Consider the following 8612-nt stretch of genomic DNA (forward strand, 5'->3'; position numbering starts at 1 on the left):
TCGATCTTCCACTCCCAAAGCTGAGTACAAGAGTGTTCAGTGCTTCTTAGGACATACTGGCTACTATTGACAGTTTATGTTAAACTATGCACTGATTGCTAGACCTCTATACAAGCTGTTGATTGTATTCAAATGGACCGCAGAATGCCAACGCGCTTATGACGAACTAAAAAAGGCTCTAACCACTGCTCCGATATTATGAGCCCCAGATTGGACACTCACGTTCCATGTGCGCATCGATGCTTTGAAATTTGTCATAGAAGCTGTGTTGTACCAACCTGGTGAACACGAATTGGATTATCTAGTAGTGAGCTTTGCTAGCAGACAACTCACTAAGACTGAAATGAATTACTCGACAACAGAGAGAAAGGGCTGGCCATGGTATTTGCCGTGAAGAAATTCTGACATTACCTTTTGGCTATGCCTTTTACTTTGTTGACCATCAAGCCTTGATGTATCTGGTTAATAAACCATGTGCTAAAGGATGCATTGCTAGATAGCTTCTTCTGCTTTTGAAATTTGACTTCTCCATGGTAGTGCATAAAGGGAAGCAGCACTACATAGCTAACCATCTACCTCATATCCCCACAGGAGAAGTGACTGGCCAAGGCATTGTGGATGAACTGCCATACGCACACCTATTCCGCTTATCTAGCAAAAAAGATTTGTTTAGAGCTAACATGACGCCATATTGGGAAGATGACATAGTTCAATTGCTTAAGCACGGACTGTCGAAGTGACCAATAAATAAAGCACAACTTAGGCGGCTGATCCTAAAGATCCAACCATACCAGTTAATAGCTGGCCAACTCTATAGGCTAGGACAAGACAGGTTATTACACAAATGCATATGTGAATATGAAATGCATGACGTGCTAACAAAGGCACATGGCAGAATGGCCAAATGACATTTCAGTGGAGAAGCGACAACTCTCAAAGTACTGCAATCCCAGATGTGGTGGCCTACCCTTTTCTAAGATGCTACATGCTTCGTGAAACACTGTGACGAATAACAAAGGACCAAAGTCCCAATTCGTAAGGTTCACATGGAGCTAACTCCAATTATCACATGACAACCCTTCGAGAAATGGGGAATTGACTTCATTGGACCCATTAGTCCTGCAGCACAATATTCACAAGCCAAATACATTATTGTGGCTACCGATTATCTGAAAAAATGGGTAGAAGTGCGAGCTACAAGAAAGAATGATGGTTGGACTATTGCTAAGTTCCTATGGGAGCAAGTGATCTCACGATTCAACTACCCCATCAAACTAGTTAGCGACCAAGGTACCCACTTCATCAACGAAGTGATAGCTCATCTCTTGTCCTCCTTCTTAATCATCCATCGAAAATCCTCACCTTATTACCCACACGCAAATGGTCAAGCCAAATCAACAAATAAAATCCTAATAAACATCTTGACTAAGGTCATCTCTGCTTCACATAGTGATTAGGATAACAAGTTGATGGCAACCTTATGAGCCTATCTCACGGCTTACAAGACAATTGTAGGACAGTCCCCCTTTAGATTGACATATGGCACAGAGGCAATCCTCCCCTTGGAATTCTTTATATACCAAGCCTCAAGATCGCCCTCCAAGAAAGATAGGATGGGAAGGGGGCATGAACGAAACGCTTGATTGAACTCAAATGCTTAACGAAAACCCGGCTTCTAGCCATCTATGCGCTCGTATGCGAGAAGGCAAGACGAAAAAGATGGTTTGACAAGCACGTCAAGCAGCGCAGCTTCGAACAGGGTGACTTAGTGCTGCTATACTCAGTTAAAGGACATAAGCAAAAGTTGAAATTTCAGGGGCTAGGACCTTCTAAGGTTCGGACCATCGGTCGAATTAGCAACGTAGAACTCGAAACCCTAGAGGATGAAGGCATAGGCTTCTTCAAAGGCAATCATATAAAGAAATATTTCCCTCCCACGTACCCGTTGTGTGAGCCCCCAATGCTAGCACCCCTTATCCACGTGCGAGTAGCCACCATCACCGAGATGGATAGTGAGGATAAGAAAGCAATGGAACCAGCCTACCTCAACATGATGATCACTGCTAAGCACGCATGTACCATCAATGTACTAATTGATGAGGGAGCTGATTTTAATATCTTAACCCATGACCATTGGACTAAAATTGCCGAACCGTCGTTGTAGCCTACTAATGCTAGTCTCACCCCTTATGGAGATTAACCCTACAAACTTCTAGAAAAGTGCAAGGTTGCAGTTTCTATCGAGTCTGAGAGCATGCCGATAATTTTCTATGTGTTTCCCAACACTAAGGATGCATGCACAGAATCACTGTTAGGACGAACTTTCAAGAAGCAAGCTCGTTGCAATGTTGACTATGAGTCACAGCGCATCCACCTAGCCGTGGGTAACATTCGCATAGTTACAGCTTTCAACAAGGGTGGTGCGACTCTTTCCAAGTTCACAAAGCCACCGGTAGAGAAACCCACTGCCAAGTCTCAAGGGGGGGGGTCATGACTTGTCACAACCTATCCAGCCTCGAGACCAGCAACCCACTAGAACCACCACTAAATCCCATGAACCCTAATTCAAATGGGTACCTAAACATGCAACGCCCCCTAGGAATAGAAACCCACGGCCTCGCAAGGCTAACCATCAGCACCCAAAACCTAGGAGGCCAAGGCTGTTGAACCATAAACATCGACGCACAGTCAAACCATGATGGGTCCCTAAGACCTTATTGTGCACGCAAGGCTACTATGATGGTAACACCTAGATTTGGATGCCTAAAGTCAAAGCGACCAAAAGGCCCTACGCAAGCACCATCCTCAAGCTAGCAATACAACAACCGCAACTGCCACCAAAACCATCGCACGGGAAACCAAGCTCCAACCTACAAAGCAAACCATGCTGCGACCATTAACAACTAAATTATCTAGTCTTGTCAAGCCTCAACCACCCCCCCTGCCTTCGACCCTCTTATGAGCGACGATCGATTCTAACTTTGGCCGCCGACTTAGCTTAAAATACGAGAGACGAATTGGTTGCTTGCCTCCGACGCTTGGACACTACTTTCATGACCTTGGCTAAAAGCTACGAACGACTAGACTTAGACCTCTTGGAAGAACCTATAGCAACGGAAGTACGAAGATTCCCTTGCTCTTGGAAAGAGTCAGAATTTGTATTCATCAAGGCTTCTGAAGTAGCTCAGGAATTAATTGCAACTAAGATGTCCCAGGAGCAAGCCATCAAGCAACATCTCATTATGTCATATAATAAGAATACAACCCTAGCCACAAATTAAGAAATCACGGAGTTGGAACAGCTTACCGACCATGCCTCCTTGCGCAGAAATGGTACACTCTACGATTGCAATGCAAGCAAGCGGGATACCAAATAATGACTAATGTTAAATAGTGATGCGCAATCAAGGCATCTGAATATGACCCAACCTATGTCACTCCAACTTCCTATAGGGTGTTGACTTCTATTCGTCAACGACCCCTAGAAGAGCACATTGAGGGACATCCGTGTTTAGATCGCATCATCACAGAGGAGGAGCTGCATGTTGCTAGTCAAATGGACTCTGGTGACTTCTTGCTTGATGTCCTCACTTATATTATGCACGTAGGCATTCGCCCTTTCAACATGGATAGCTATGCTAATCTCGAGTATAATCCGAATTTCTATGCATGGGTCATGTGAAGATAAAGCTCTCACATTATGTGCTAAACGGCCGTCATCCTGTAACCTTTTAACCCTAGGAACGATTCTTCTCAATTCAGAGAGGGGGAGGCATGGTGAAACAAACCAAACACATAATAGGAACCATAAAGGAAAATAACACATGAGAAACATGAGAAACCTCAATAGTAGGACAAAGCAACTTGTGACTTAGGAATTGACAATAAAACTTAAAAGCAATGTGCTTAGAGTGTTTGGACAAAAAATTCTAATTATGTACTAAAAATAAGCTTATCTACCAAGCATGAAGTCTTTTCTTTCAGTGAATAGCTAAGTGGAAAAGTACTAATGGCAAACCATGGCTTATGACATGAGCTGAAGATGTCGCAGCAAGACCGAGCCCATCGTCTACCCTTCACCAAAGAGAAAAAAGCGAAGTACGACTTAACCCTTGAAAAGCGGGCGTACAACCAGCTCAGGTTTAGGAGCATCCACAACGTCGAAGGGGTGGTGACCAGTGAGGAAGCTGTCAAAAAGATTGTGGATCAGTGCAACCTTGCCATGTATATCGAAAAGTTCTGACCAAACTAGGTGTGTGATATTCTTAAGGACATATGACCCTGATAAGGAGAGTGGGACAATGTCCTTGGCAAGCAAGGAAGGAACCAAGCAGGTGCAGGTCCCACTCAGCAAGACCTTGGTGGAAAAGGCACTAGGATTGGAACCAAAGGTGGAGAAAAGGCACAAAAGAGACGTCTATGCCATGCTGGGGATGAAGAAGGAAAGTGTATTAACAAACGATGGCATAAGTATCTGGGACATTCTCGACGCAAAAATCAGATTGCAAGCAAAGGTGATCCACACCCTCTTCTCCAGCCTAAGGTACAATTTCCTCATGCATAGAATCAATGTGCCCATGTTGAAGAGCATGGCGGCTCATTCACTGCATGAAGTGGACGACGTCAGGAAAACCATAGATCAATCAACCAAGACGCTAAGCGTCGGCAGGTGGAGAATCCCCAGCATCGAAGGGAATCGACAAGAAGAAGCCCTCATCCAAGGCCTCATTCATAGGGTATGGAGAATTTTTTACCTCCCTTATCCGAGAGGCAATAAAAGAGGCTCAAGACGGAGAAGAGGGATCGAATGAAACACCAAATAGGTCACCTCCTTGTCAAGACAAAGAATAGTCAAGTGAGAGGACGGTCAGTGAAGGAGAGGGCGAGCAAAAACCTCAGTCCAGCAAGAGGAAGGCAAGGACACCCACAAAGAAGATGGCACAGAAAAAGCAGGAGGAATAGGGGAAGAGAAAGGAGGAAGTCAATCTGCGAAAATCCAGGAATGAGTCAAGAAGAGCGGAGGAAGAAAGGAAGAGAAAAGTTGTAGAACAAGAGGAGTTTAGGAAGAAGGAAGAGGAAGACATTGAGCTAGCCACACAAAGATCAATGGAACAGTAGAACGAATAGGGCATGATGGACACCTTGAGCCCAAGGAGGGAGGAGGGCCCAAGCCCCAACATTCAGGTATTTGAAGGCACCACAACTTCGATGCAGAAAGGCAAAAGCAAAGCTCCCATCGATCCCATGGCCCCTCACAGTGCCTATCCCCGCAATGACAGCACTTACACAGAGCACCCCAGCCATGGTAGACACCACTAACCTTATGGCTTGGGTACAATATTTTGTCAACAAAGAGCTAGCTCAGTCAAGGACCACGGAAGCCCCATTTGTAGGGCAAAAGAGACCAACAACACCACCAGACGCTGAGTCAAGACAGGATCCTAAGCGGCAAAAGTTGGGGTCTCCACGACTCCCATCCCTGCAACTGTGATGCCACCCGCTAACTACAATGACTACGTCCCGAAGCTCCTGTCCCAACTAGAGAAGGCCAAGGAGGAAAAAAGAATAGCATTGGCTGAGTTGGAAGCGGAAGGGGAGTCAGTGGTGGCCTTTCAACTAGAAAAAACTCGGCAAATCACCATGTACCAAAAAGAGATAAGTGAGCTAAAAGCCAACCTCAGCGCGGCCAAGGAGGAAAAGGAAAAAACTTGGATGCAACAACTTGAGGAAAACTAGGAGCTAGTGGCGCTACAGCGCAAATATAAAATCTTGATACTGCAACACCATGACTTGGAAGCCCAATTGCAAAGGGTTCAATCAGGCATGGAAGAGCTAGCTAAACGGGAAGCAGAGAGGGAACAAGAACATGAAGAGCATCATCGAGAGGTCGAAGACCTCGTAGTCAGAGTATTCCTAGAAATAGATGAGCAAGAGAGGTTAGAGAGAGAGATTGAGCACTTGGAAAAAGAGGAGGAGGAGCTCACTCACATGGGGAAGGAACATGAGTCTATCATAACATCCCTAGCACGCAGGCAGGGGGAGAGCTCCACGAAGATGACGAAGAGAGCCGAAGAGTGGACAATCCACGCTGAAGGAAGGGTAAGGACCCTGGCATGCCGCCTGGCTCAAGTAGAGAAAGACAAAACACTAGCACAAAGCAGAGCGAAGGCCGCCCAAATGAGCTTCCAAACACAACGCACCTTAAATACCCTACTAGACATCACCCAAGTAGAGGAGGGAGAGCCCATGTTGGCCGTGAAGAAGAAACTAGGAATGGCTCGTAGAGCACTGAAAGCAGGACTACAGATACCGCCACAACCTAGCAGGGTTAGCCCACGCCTGGAAGAAGAACGCCGCTATGTCCTATTGGTAGGCCTAATCCCGCAAGAAGTGAACGCTCTCGGATTCCTTGAAGAAGAGCGGCAAGAGCCAAGCATGGAGAGGGAGGTGGATGCAACCTTTGAAATGAGATCGCACGAAGAAGAGCTTGACCCACCGCTACTTCACCGCAGCTTGAAAAGCAGCAACAAGCAAACACTTCCGCAGAAAGAAAGGCGGTACTAAGGGCAAGAAGAAAACAAATGGGGGAGGATACAATGAGAAAATGGAATGCCAAGGGAGTGAGGACACCCTATGTAACTATCTCACTATGCGAGAACGATAACCCAGCAACTTTCCACGCTGATCTTATAATCTGGGAGAGGCAAGAAATGGCCAGGAGCCCCTTCGATCTGAACTTCCAATTCCCCACCACCCTTCGAAGAGTGTTACCCATCAATATGGTGGAGGAGGTGATTAACATCCGCAGCAAGCTCAAACAGAGATGGTTGGAGGAAAGAGAGCATAACCCCACATTATGGGCCACCGAAGATGCCAAATTTTGGCAAAATAAAGTTTTCGAGATACCAAGGTCTATGCCCGACTACAAATGCCAACCCACATGGAGAAGAAGGATATATGACACTAACCTAGACACTTTGATGGCTTTTTACAACACTCAACCTTTTGAGAGGAACGACCCAACCTTTATGCCCTACCCTCAAAGGGTCGAAGTGGAATTTAACTCCAGTGTCCACGGCCGCTACGATTTCCTTGTAATCTATAACCCTCATTGTACTACATATAAGGATGCCCTCGTCTTCACATCAGAAAACCTATACAATACTCTAATCCAATTCACTAATGCATTCTTCTCATGCCCTGACCCCGCCTTCATTACTACTTGTAATTACCTTAGATTGCTTAGGATACTCCTTAGGCAAGATCCCACCCCACAAAAGTGCGGACTTCCCGTACTCCATTTTGATCCTAACGCTATAGATAGTTGCGCTATGGCTCGACTAATGATGCGAGCTACCCTATTGCCTTCATTTTGCTTAGCTCTACTAGAGGACATGAATGATAGCCACTTTAGCCGATACAATCATCTATTCCTCTCCACCACCACCCTTCAAGTCTGCCTAAACCTCAAGGGGTATCTCCAAAGCCGCCAATTCCTTAGTAAATCTATGAAGCCTCCTTCTCTATCTCACTCTGACGACGAAGATTAAACTCCTATCATGACTATGTAACTTTATATTAGTATTTTTTTTAAAGGGGTCGAAGAAAAAAAAAGAATAGAAAAATATATCACACTAGCCACTGCAAGTTACACATCGATCACATCCACTGCACCTAGGAGTCCTCAAGCTAGGTACGTCTAGTAGCTTCGGTCGGCCAGCTCCAACCCTAACCCCCTAGCCTCATTTTGACCCCCCACTTCATACCTAAGGCACATCAAGGGCTAAACACACCCAGGGAGATAACACTCACCTGTGTGGTTAGACCTGTCACCCTAAGCTCCATCCCACTAGCACGCGCACCACGCACTACACAACAATGGCGCACACCCACAAGTAATGCACCTTTCTTTTCTTTCCAAGTACAACCAAAGACCCCACCACTAGCTTCAGAGACCCCATCATCCATGCAATGTCCTCCCCATCCTACGCCAGGTGCCATCAAACAAAGCACAACCAAGGGGTAAATGCAACAGCTCCATCAACAAGTGAATGAAGTTCATTCAAAACAGCGCATGCGAACTTAGCCATGGAGAGTCAAATGATGGATCCATCTAACATCATTTTCAATTTCAAAGATAAACCCGTCCCTCAACCTCCCTCCAACACCAGGGATCATATCCAACACAAGGGCCTTTCAATTCCATAAATCCCTCTTAACGCTTCCAAAAATCCCTCCAATACCAAAACCCCTACCCAACCCAAAGGCCTTCCAATTTTTTCACCGCTACCAAGTGCCATGAGACTGATACTCATCTAGGAGGGGGTAATACTAACCCTCAAACAAACAAGGTGAAAAATCGAAAAAATCTAAGGTAAAAGATAAGACCAAGGCAAAAGTGAAATTGAAGACGAAGACGCGCCAAGAAAAATATGAAAACACAAGAAATACAAAAAAATCCTAAAGCAATGAAAAATGCGCACAAAGAAAAACACAAGTCAATACTTTTGTAAAAGAGCGCAAGGCATACCATGATTTGTTTTAAGAGTGCTAAGCTCTCACCCGTGCAAATGGTAAAGGTAGATGGATAGTAGGAAGGAAGCTAGAAAAAT

Source organism: Lygodium microphyllum, chromosome 10 (genome assembly GCF_053477565.2).
Source record: "Lygodium microphyllum isolate KBCC chromosome 10, Lygodium_microphyllum_v1.1.10, whole genome shotgun sequence".
NCBI lineage: Eukaryota > Viridiplantae > Streptophyta > Polypodiopsida > Schizaeales > Lygodiaceae > Lygodium > Lygodium microphyllum.